General features: G+C 33.6%; 1 protein-coding gene across 2 annotated transcripts in view; it reads right to left on the bottom strand.

Moving 5' to 3' along the window:
* LOC106091683 (uncharacterized) overlaps window positions 1–12,998 on the bottom strand; it is a 194,145-nt gene that overhangs the window by 18,057 nt on the left and 163,090 nt on the right. The window lies entirely within an intron of this gene.

The following is a 12,998-nucleotide window of genomic DNA, read 5'->3' as shown; positions in this document are numbered from 1 at the left end:
CCACTCAACTGCTTGGCAAAGCACAAAGTGCATGAAACCATAAGTCAAAACAATAGGATTTATCGACAGGATGCAACATGGAGCAAGCAAGCATGTTAGCAAAAAAAAAAAAAAACCAGTGCAATCAAATGTCATGAGATGAATGAATGACTGAATGAATGGATAGATGTCTCTTTATTGTTGTCTCATTTGTTTGCATAGCTACAATGTTTGCGTTTAATATTTTTATAGTGCATGTTTCCATTAGGTTTTGTCAGAAAATGAAGTTATTGTTTTTTCAAAAATGTGTATATGGCAAATCTATAAAATATTAGAAATTCATCAGCAGCTCTGTTGCAATGACCAGAGTATGTGCGAGTACATACCCGTAGTAGTATTTGTGCTTAGTAAACAAATTGTGATTGAAAATGTATTTTGAAAAATTTTCCCCATTATTTTTTCTGCTTCATTGAATGTTGGCATAAGAGAGTAAATTAGTTTTTTTTTTGTCACTCTTGATTTCAGATAAAGTTGTAATTAATTACATTTTACAATATGAAGGCACGCACCTACAATTATATTATTAATAACTCTGCTACAACAATAATGTTGGCTTTGTCCATAAGGTGCATAGTTTTTTTTATGTACAGCAGCGGGTGTTGGGGGATTTTCTCACATCCCTAATACCCACCCAAACACACACACGCACACACATTCATTCAATGTGTGTGTTTGCTTGCAAGAGAGTGTAACATTTATGTCAACATCACCACATCAATATCAATGGTGGCATGTGCTGCTTGCGCGGGGACGTTGGTCTTCATCCTCGTTTATTCGATAAGCATCATCTCATAACGTTTAATTCAATTTCATATCTCAATCTGCTGATTACATTGTATTGTTATTTGTTTTATTGATGAATTACATTTTAATGTGATATTAAGTATAAACAGTTGGCTGATGGACTCATACAGCACATATTCCATGAACTTCACAACATGCCATCGATAATGGTGGCGGGCAGTGTGTACCTAATGAATATTAGGTGTAACCATTGACCGCACAGTTGTTGGAAGTCAAAACAGAACACTACATTCAAATTTTGAGCCAGATTGGAAAAAAAATTGCGGCTTTTTAGGGGCTCAAGAAGTCAAATCGGAAGATCGGTTTATATGGGAGCTATTTTAGCCAAATAGGAAATGCGGCTTCAGGGGCTCAAGAAGTCAAATCGGGAGATTGGTTTATATGAGAGCTATATCAGGTTAAACATCGATTTGGACCGTACTGGGCACAGTTGTTGGAAGTCAAAACAAAACACTATCTGCAAATTTTGAGCCAGATTGGAAAAAAATTGCGGCTTTTTTAGGGGCTCAAAAAGTCAAATCGGGAGATCGGTTAATATGGGAGCTATATCTAAATCTAAACCGATATAGCTCATTTGCAATCCCCAACGACCTACATCGATTTTAAGTATCTGTGTAAAATTTCGAGCGGCTGACTTTACGCGTTCGACCCCTATCGTGATTTTGACCGGCGGAAGGACGGATGGACGAACATGGCTAGATCGACTCAGAACGTCGAGACGATTGGACCATAAATGAATTTAATGCTGAACATTGAAGAAGTCATTGTGTAATATTTCAGTGCATTCGGGTAACAATTGCGCCTTGTTGGGGCTCAAGAAGCAAAATCGGGAGATCGGTTTATATGGAAGTTGTATCACGCTATAAATCGATTCAGACCATATTGGACAAGTATGTTGAAGTTCATGGGAGAAGCCGTTGTACAAAATGTCTGCCAAATCGGACGAGAATTGCGACCTCTAGAGGCTCAAAAAGTCAAAGTCCCAGATCGGTTTATATGGCAGCTATATCAGGTTATGTACCGATTTGCGCCATACTTAGCACAGTTGTTGGAAGTCATAACAAACCACCTTATGCAAAATTTCAGCCAAATCGGGCGAGACTTACGCCCTCTAGAGGCTGAAGAAGTCAAGACCCAAGATCGGTTTATTCGCGGCAGCTATATCAAAACATGGACCGATTTGGACCATTTACAATCCCAATCGACCTATACTAATTAAAAATATTTGTGCAAAATTTCAAGTGCCTAGCTTTACTCCTTCGAAAGTTAGCGTGCTTTCGACAGACAGACGGACGGACATGGCTAGATCGACTTAGAATGTAATGACGATCAAGAATATATAGTCTATGGGGTCTCAGACGCATATTTCGAGGTGCTACAAACAGAATGACGAAATTAGTATACCCCCATCCTATGGTGGAGGGTATAACATTTTCTTATTAATCAATAAACCTTAAATCAATCTTTGCATCTAGTTTGGCAACAATTTTTGCCAACACCTAAGATTTGATAATTTCAATTTTAATCGTGATTACAATTTATAATTATAAAAATTGCCAATGTAGGCGCAAACATTTGCCCTCATATTTATAAATGTTCAGTTAAATGTTAAATGAAAATATAAATTTAATTAGATTTTAGTATAATTACTATAGCAAACAGGAAATTGATATTGGAAATGGCTATGACGAAAATTATACAAGTATAACGGCTGTTATTATCAATAGGTTATAAATTTTTCAATTATTTTAAAAATAAAAAATATTTACAATGTTATGATGAGAATATTGTAACCCCCATTTTGTCACAGAATTATCCGAAAAAATAATTCTTGCGAATATCACACATCCCATTAAGGGGATAAGTAATGTAATGTAAGTAATGTTCCATACCAATAAGTGATGTCAGATTCTAGATGACATCTTCTTCTCTTCAGATTTAGTAAGGCGACATCTTCATTTTATGTGTGGGATAACCAAAATTGTTTTTTGTTCACGTTGGGATCTCAAACTAGTTTAAGCACCAGGATGCGATACATTGAAAGAAAAACTTTTCTATTAAATTTTTGCTTATGGAACTGCCAAATGAATTTAATCAAGTTTTACTTTTAAATAATCTGCATTATTTTGTATTCTCTTAATTGGATTCGATTACATGCATTATTTTGTGTTTCAAATTCCCACAACCTTTGTAAATTTTAAATATCATACTTCATTTTGACATTATCTGTGCATGTATCGCAGGCTCTCTTTTCTTTTTTTTACTGTTGTTGCTGATGTTATAAAATAATATCAATTTTCTTTTATTAATAATTCAATCAAGAAAATTTGTTTGATTTCAGTTTATTTCGTCGTTGGAAATGGCGAACTTCCACCAAAGACAAATTTGAAAATATTTTCTTTATTTAACTTTGATTTTTTTTTTGCTCTCTATCATTTCGTCTTTGAAGATGACTTAGGGCCAGGACATCAGCCTAACCAACCTTGTGGTAAAGGGAAACGTTTAGGAGCATTCACAGCGAATAGAAATGAAAATAATAAAAAAAAAACGTCTTCGCAAAACAACGTTGGTCTCCCCCAAGTAAGAGCCCAACTAAATGCTGGTAAAAAAAAGACTCAGCAGCTGTTGAGTAGGATTGGAGAAAAAATATTAAATAATTCCATTAGCTATAAATTTCTTTTGCAAGAACAAAGAGCAAATAAAAGAAAAAAGAACACACAAATGTAAAACCAAAAATACATTTTCAATAATATTAAAAGGCCAAAAAAGTATCGAAACTACTTAAGGAAAGAACTTTCTTAAAGACAAATACAGTTGGTAAGATTTTGTGTTCATATACGAGTATATCAGCAATAAATTTTAATAGAACTTACAGTTTCTTAAAATATTTTCGCACCGTTGGGCACACATTTCAGTAATTTTTTTTTTACAAATTCAGCAGCTTTTGTGGATACCCTTAGAATCAGCTGTTCTAATACCAGCTAGTTCAGTTATGTAGGTAGCTGCAAGCATTCAAACACTAATTAGTACCTTGGGGAAATGCCAAAAGTAAGCACAAGTTCATAAGAAAATGCTTCTTTTTTCACATTGCCAGAAAAAGAGAAATCAAGAAAAACCTATGTTGTCGCTGACTGACTGACTTGCTGTGGCAATGCTAGGTAAAATGTAATAAAAAGAAAAATACACACTCTTTTTTTGGGGAGCATAATGATGAATGCCCAAGAATCAACCTCCCAAAACGCAAGAAGTAGTAGTAAGTGCTTTGAGATTTTTATTTAATTTACAAAATGGTGTTGATTTTTCATCATCTTAAACGAAGCCTGATAAAAGTATAAACATTGGCCCCTCCACAGCCCCCCCAACCTCCCCTTAGGGGCATTAGTACAAGTGGCAAATAGTCGTGGGGAATTAAAAAGAAATCATATTTCATTAGCTTTGGCACAACAATAACGAAAAAAGCTAATAGTTATCAAGATAATTGCCTGCAAAACCGATGATGTTCTTCTCGTCTGCATGCAGATGCTATTGCTGCTGCTTTCGCAGAACCCTGGCTAATGTTCTTGTTGCTTTTGCAATAATCAAAAGAGTGTGCAATTTTAATTGGTAACAATTTAATTACAAATGTAAGCAAAACCAAATCCAAGCACTCTCAACAACAGACATACGTACATACATACATACATATACAACAATCCATCCATACCATTAAACTCACACTCTCTTGCACAGATCCAAGCCAAGAGTACATGTAAAGCGAGAATTACAAGTTTTTTTTAAGCATAGACAGCATTTTAGCAAGCAAACAGATAGACTAACAGACACATTGTGCATACACTCTCATGCTCCAAAACACCCACAACTTCCTACACACATGCATACAAATGAAATGTAAACACATCGACACACTATCATCATACATGAGTAATGGAACATATAACATGATTATGACATGCGAGTGAAGTGTAGTTATGACATGTTAAGAGAGCATGCAGTGAAGAAGAGAGAGCATAAATGGAAAAACCATCAAATATGTTAGATTGGGGATTTAAAAATTTAATTAACTATAAAATTAAGAAAAAAATGTGTATTTTAGAGTTTTCTTCGGATAAGAAAAATACCAAAGAATGCTGTTCTTTGGTTTATATGACGAACAGCTTTGTTCTTTAAATATTTTGAAGCTGTCTGATCTACTTTTCGTGTCTTTTTTTTCCAAAGTGGAGTCGAGCTTAATGACCATGACTCCAAAGTGGAGTCGAGTTTAATGACCATGAGAATTATGTTAAGCGGAAATATTTGATTATTGAAAAGTTACTGAAAAAAATTGCCTAATCAACAGATCCTTGGACATAGACATAGCAGCCATTGGTATATGTTCCGTTTCGAAAGTGGCTAGACTCTCTTGGTCACTACCATTTCTTTGCGTCTATCCATCTGATCTACATTATTTAATTAAGTTAGGTTAGGTTCAAAAAAGATTGTGCGGATATTAATCCCACCCTGCCATTTTGGACGTACACTTAAAGCTTCGATACACAATGAGGTGCATACCAAACGAAATTAGTTAACCAAATTGGAAAAAATGCTTGCTAAGACAACAGTTTGTTTGCTGGAAATGGGAATGCAGACATGACTGCTGTTTCAACTAACAAAATCTGCTTTTCAACTACAAAGTCTGTCAACTGAACACGTATTACTGTTGAACTGATTGCTACGATAGTAAATAAATTGCGCTGCATAAGAGCAATTATTTATTTGCATGAAATCCCGCATACAGTGTTTTATTCTCCCATCTTATTTTTTTATTTTGTTACTGTTATTTATTTTGTTACTTTAACTTATCTTCTGTCGTTCTGTTTGTAACTCCTCGAAATATTCGTCCAAGACGCCATAAAGTATATATATTCTTGATCGCGGTGACATTTTAAGTCGAGCCATGTCCGTCTGTCTGTCGATAGCACGCTAACTTTCGAAGGAGTAAAGCTAGCCGCTTTAAATTTTTCACGAATACTTATTAGTGTAGGTCGGTTGGGATTCTAAATGGGCCATATCGGTAAATGTTTCGATATAGATGCCATATAAACCGATTTTAGATCTTGACTTCTTGAGCTACTAGAGAGCGATTTGGCTGGAATTTTGCATGAAGTGTTTTGTTATAACTTTCAATAACTGCACCAAACATGGTTTAAATCAGTCCATAACCTGATACAGCTGCCATATAAACCTATCTGGGATTTTTACTTCTTTGATGGTCATAGCGTAGCACTGCAACGTCTTGGTATCATACAAATCAAACTTCATTCATTTTGACGTATGCAGCATTTTTTTGCATATATTTCCCATATTTGAAAATAATATCACTAATTGGCATCCCTATCTGTATGAATGTGTTATTTGATTCTCTTCGTGGCGATAATTGGCAGTAAGAGTTGCAAAGTTATAAAGCTTAGCATTATTATTGTTTACCCATTATGAAGCCATGCACACATACTTCTGCAATCATTGCTAACAACCGCATGATGGAGAGGAATAAACTCTCTCTCTCCCTGTGCACCGGCCAAATAATGTGGTTAGACCACAAGGAGTGTGTATGTAGTAGTAAGCATTGAATCAGTTGGTATGCCAGAGCAATAAAAACCATTTTATAATTAGTTAAAATGTTTTCTCCGAGTATGTTTATTTATGTGTCACCATCATCATCATCATTCCGTAACGCAGTCATGTATCAAGAAATCAGGAAGTAGCAGAATTTTCAAACAATCATTAACCAAGTTTTGCTAAACGCTGTGGTAATTTTGTAAATAATTTCCAAGAGAGATTAGCACAAAGTATATTTGCCTGTCTAATGGATGATGATGACGATGGGGATACTGGTTATGAGGATGTTAGTGAGAATGCCAAATCGAAGAAAGTTGTAAGTCATAGGTTATAGTAAAGGTTTGTATAAACTTCAAATAAATTTTAATGACAATTAAGTTAAGTTAATGACTTAAGGATTTTATTATAAGTACCATAAAGTAAAGCATTCATTGTTGAATCGCTGAAAGATTTTAATGTGTTAAATGTCTTTACTTTCAAATTAAGCAAAAGATAAACAAATGTAAGACGGCCTAACATTTTATATAAAGGAATCATTGAGGGAAGTTATATTTCAACTTCCGATTTCTAAACTAAAGATTTTAATAATCGAGTTTTGAGTAAAATATAATTTTTTCAAATATTAATTGTTATAACAATAAAGAAAAATAATGAGATTTTTTTATCAACTCTTAACATACCCTACCGTAATTAAATGTAAAATAGTCTTTGTATATTATTTAATCTTAAAATAATTTTTTTTTTATTATTTACAACAAAATGCTTGATCTGTTGATTAACAGAATTTTTTTTCTCTTTTTGTTTTGACATTTTTCGTTTTGTTATGTGGTTTTTTTTTATTGACTTAAATCTTCGTTCTCTCTTTGATATTTTGTTTAATCTCTTTTTTTGTGATTTTTATCGGGGTTGAATTGCTTTTAATTACTTGTCAAAGGAGAAGTTACAAACGTTTGAGGTCTTTTGATGACTTCCACAGACCAACTTATAGGGACAACGGCTATTTGTTGTAAACTCAGCTCTAGCCTTCTGCTCTCTAGGTAATCATCAAATCTCCACCTACCACCACTGACAGCAAATGACAAACTAATCGAATTGACCCAAGTACGTATTGGAAACAATTTAATTGAAAGATTGTGGTTTGCTGCCATCAAATAGCAATGTGCCAATAACAAAATGAAAGAGAAATGTCATTTTAATTTTCATAATTAAACTAATTGCAGTCAAGCAAAAACAAAAATCGAAACAAAACAATAAAAACTTTTGATTTTATCATTTAATATTCCAAATTTCCATAGAGTCTACATGTTTTGATCTAGGCAAGTAAGGGCGAGGGGGAAGTTATAGATGACATATGCACCACATGGTTGTGATATTCATTTGAAAAAAGGATTTCCTCCCAAATTCAATTTGGCCAGATAAACATATTGCGTATGAGCAGCACTTCATTTATACACTACACCACTTACTTGCTATATTACATTTGACCAAGTGGGGAGGTTAAATAAATACTCCTTCATATGTACCCGCGTATATGTATTTTGGTGCACACAATTCATATTGGACATATGCAGAGTGGAGCTGCACTTGTTTTGGTGGCAACAATTAGCGTAATTTGAATTCTTTTAAAATTTTTATGAAATCACCAACAACGAAGCATGGCAGCTCACCGCACAGTGGGTTAGGAACATATTTACAAAAAATATAAAAAAACTATTAAAATCGTGCTAAGTTCGGCAGGGCCGAATCTTATATATTTATCGAGTTCTTTCTCGGTATCTCTTTTTAGACAAACAAAGGATAAAAGAAAAGAATTGCTATGCTAATTGAATTGAATGCTGGAGACCACAGTAGAAATCTAAGTGTGAAATTTCACTGGGCCTTTTAGGGGCTCAAGAAGTAAATAAGGAGATCGGTTTATTATCATGCTAAAGACCGATTCAGACCATATTTAACACGTATGTTGGAAGTTCATTTCAGCCAAATCGGATAATAATTCCGCCCTCTTGAGGCTCAAGAAGTCAAGATCCAAGATCGGTTTATATGGCAGCTATATTAAAACATGGACCGATATGGCCCATTTACAATCCCAACCGACCAACACTAATAAGAAGTATTTGTGCAAAATTTCAAGCGGCTAGCTTTATTCCTTCGAAAGTTAGGGTGCTTTCGACAGACAGACGGACGGACGGACATGGCTAGATCGACTTAGATTGTCATGACGATCAAGAATTTATATACTTTATGGGGTCTTAGACGAATATTTCGAGAAGTTACAAACAGAATGACGAATTTAGTATACCCCCATCCTATGGTGGAGGGTATAAAAACACAATTTCACAAACACAAAAAATTAAAAAATATATTTATTTTTGCGAATAGAAAAAAAAATAATTAAATTAAAATAAAAAATATATATAAAATATGGAAAATTCGTACAAAATATAAAGAAAAAGAATTTAAAATAAAAATAAAAAAAGAATATAAAATAAAAAATGTAAAAATATAAAAAAAAATTAAAAATATAAAATAAAACATAAAACATAATAAAAAATAAATAAATATAAACTATAAAGAAGAAATAAATATAAACTATAAAAAATATATAAATATAAATAACAAACAAATAAATAAATATAAAAGAAAACAAAATAAATAATAATAATTTAACAAAAAAAAATTAAAAAAAAAATTTTAAAAAATAAAAACGAAAAAAACAGAATGTAAATAATAATAATAAAAAGACAGCACTAATAATCAATAAAAAATAAAAACAAAAAATAAATAATAAAAAAATAATAATAAAATACACTAAAAAATGATAATAATAAAATAAACTAAAAAATAAAACAAAATTAATTAAAAGATTTTTAATAGAAATTATAAAAACAATCAAAAATTATTAAATGAAATCTTAAAAAAATAATTAAAATTTTTTTTAATAAATGAATTAAAGAAAAATTAATTTAAGATCGGGTTTCGCATTCTCCGGTTACAATTTATCGTCCGCCTCCCATTGCACCCGAAGAAATTGACCTTCCCCCGGCAAACCAGAGTAGTTCTGCCTCAATTACGTTCCGGCAGATGCAGCCGCCTCAACTCCTACAGAGAAATAATTGATGCCGACGTGCAAGATGTATGTCCCAATTGTAACCAGGGACCGCACGATACATGTCACCTGTTTAACTGCCCAGCCAGATACACTCGACTCAAACCCAGATCCCTGTGGACGCACCCATCTTAGCGGCAGTGTTTCTGGGTCTTAACACTCAACAGAATCAAGCAGACGAAAGATAGAATACAACAAACTGCTACAACAACAACAACAATTTATCGTATCGATATTTTTCTGGTTAAACGAATTTGGTTTTCTGAATATATGCTTATTGCTTATCGACTAACCATGGGTTGGTTTCATACAACGTTTACTCTAGTGAATAAAGAGTGTCCTCAAAGATGTGCGCACCAAAGATGTTATTGCTGCTTTGAAGCAGAATATCAAAGAAAATGCGAATGAGCCCATCCTGTCATCACGCAACCATTGAAGCTGTGCCTAGCAATTTTATGAACGATTTTGCAAATGGATCTGTCGGGCTTACAAAATCACACTCGTGCAAAAATTGAATTCAAACGAGCGTCAAACACGTAACTTGTTCGCTGAATGGGCCCAAAACGAGATGGCAATCGAAAATGTTGTTCACCGATAAGCTCACTTTCGGTTCTATGGGTACATTATTAACCAAAAAACTTGACATCACTCATTCATATGAACTTAAGTGTTAATATGAAATTTGAAGTCCTATATTCCAAAATACATGCTTTTTGGGAGTGTTGGGCCTAGAAATGTCCCCTACCCCTGAGCTCCAAATGATCTTTACAATGTTATTTCCTGCACATGAAGCCAGAAACTGAATGTTATGGTGTAACACCCACTGTTATACAGGAACATAAAACTTTAGGTATTTTTACCCCAAAGCCTAATAGAATGAGAGTGAGAATGTTACAAGCACGATTAGTGGTATTTATGCAATTTGCTGCTGTTGCCGTTGTTGCCTGCCTAGTATGCCTGTCCGCCATATAAAAGGTCCTTGTGCCATTGTTGTTATTACAAAACACCGCCACCGTTTGTGGCGGATTTTCGCGAATTCCCGGCAAAAACAAAAACCTTTAACGTAAAAGCATAGAAAACCATTGGGGTGGTGATGCTGCACGAATTCAAAATTTTGGCTAAATGGTTTGTAGTACACACCATTGTTGTTCCCATTCGCCGCCGCCGCCAGCATGATTGTATGATTGTTTTGTTTGGTGTTGTTACTAATACCATTGATATTTCAATCACTTAACACAAGTTAGCAATACAACAGGATTTTGTTGGTGTCAGCAATAATAGCTTGAGTGGTAGGGTGCACACCAATATCGCTTAAAAACTTCAGTGTGAGAAAGAGAGAGAGGGAGAGAGCAACATAGCCCTTTTTACAGTGACAACAAAAATGCGGTGAGCTTTCCAATGTATTTGCCAACGATTCCGGGGATTTTTCGTTTCGTTCATTACTTTTGGCGTTGATTGTTTGTAATTTTGTCTAATTGCTTCGGGAAGAAAAACTCATGAACAAAAATTTAAGCCATTCACACACACACACACACACACACACACTGGAGGAGCAAGGATTTTTGGTTGCTACATACAAACATATGCACAAAGTTGACAAACAGAGTAGCATCACAGACGCATCATCATCAAAAGGAATAGTTAACTATGCAATAACAATTTTATTTTAATTGGTATTTCGCTTTAACAAAGGCAAATATGTGACATATTATTTGTAGAGATAATAGATTTGTGTGTAGAAGGAAATCATGGGAAATAAAGAACAAGTGGCATTTATCATCAATCAACAAAAAGATTGAAGGACATTTTTTGTTTCATCTATTTTTAATATCTGCAACTAACAAGTAGTACATTACATGTGAAAGTCTACTCATGTTTCCCGCAAAGAAAATATGGAATAAAACATTATATTGTGGAAAGTGTAGTTTTTCAATATTTTCCTTTGAAAAAAATTTTTAAAAAAACAATACTTTTTAATTATATAGAGATTAATATTTCTTTTCCTAAAACAATTCCAAAAAATATTTTCTTTTTTTATATATAAAAATTTAATGAAATTTTTACTTAATTATACCACCAACGTTTTACATTTTAATCAAAGAGAAATTATTCTCAATGGGTTAATGGGGACTTTTTTAAAATTTTAAAACATTTATTTGTAAACATACCTACAACAAATTCATTTAATTTATTAAATTATAACCACCCACACACAATTGTCAAGCATCATTTGCCGTTTGACACACAATTATCAAATCAAAGTTACAATACCGCCAATGCCCCAGAGAGAATTTTCTCCTTTTCCTTTTGTTGAATGCAAACTCGATTCCTTTCATCTCCATACTTTTCACATACATACAACAGCTGGCGCATACAAACAAAGGCCCACATAGATACAACAAATCAAAAGGGAAAACTTAATGTTTTAATAATAATGTTTTCATAATCATTTCAAAAGGAGTAAAGTATCCGACAACAAACAACATTAAAATAACTTGCTTGCTACCTCCCGACCGCTATTGCCCGCCGCATAAAATTCAAATGTAAATAAAAACACACAAACACACATTCACATACCGTTGAGCGAGAGAGTAAGTGTTCACAACAGACCATTCACCATGAGAGTAAAATAAAGAGAAATCAAACGGAAAGAGTCACAGAGCTATTTAAGAGAGTAAAAATATGTTTTTTTGCATAAGAGAGCATAAGAGCCAGAGAACAATGGGTGGTATTGGGGAGGTTATGTGAGCATAAGCTACTCATCATAAAAGACAAAAAGCACGTGTTTTTCGTAAAGAGAAACTAAAGGCAAGGGAACAATGAACACAAAAGAGAATGAATGGATGTTCTGCCATTTACAATTATACCCTACAGATAAAGAAGGCGTATGATTGTTATTAAATTATGTTAAACATACGCTGGTCAACTGATACAACTGGTTAAAACAAATGGAAAATGTTGGTTGTTTCCTCTGATTTTTTTTAGTTTTTTCTATCTTTTTCTATTTGGATTTGGAAATAGCGCGTCAAATTGTTTTTGAGATTAAGCTCTAAGGGTCAGCTATTGACTTTGAGATAAAGCTCTTAGGGCCATAATTTACGATTTTTACAAAGATTTCCTTTTTTTACACAAAAAAAAAACAATTTTGTGCTGTTTTTCGCTATGAAAATTTTGTTATGGGCTTGATCCAAGAATGTGAAATGTATTAAAAAAAAACAACAGAAATGTATGATATGTTTCCATAACCATTTATTCCAATCGGTCTTGGAATAATTCATACAATCGTATGTTGTCCATAGGGTTCTCTGTCTCTATTGCAGCAAATGCAAATTTTGCCATGAACATTCCACTAAGGAACAGGGGCAAACTTCTCTCATATTAATGAGTGCGATCCGATTCAAGTTTAAGCTCAATGATAAGGGGACACACACTGTGTGTGTCCCGCACTAGCAGT

This window comes from Stomoxys calcitrans, chromosome 4 (genome assembly GCF_963082655.1).
Source record: "Stomoxys calcitrans chromosome 4, idStoCalc2.1, whole genome shotgun sequence".
Taxonomy (NCBI): domain Eukaryota; kingdom Metazoa; phylum Arthropoda; class Insecta; order Diptera; family Muscidae; genus Stomoxys; species Stomoxys calcitrans.
This window is presented reverse-complemented; position numbering and strand designations above follow the sequence as displayed.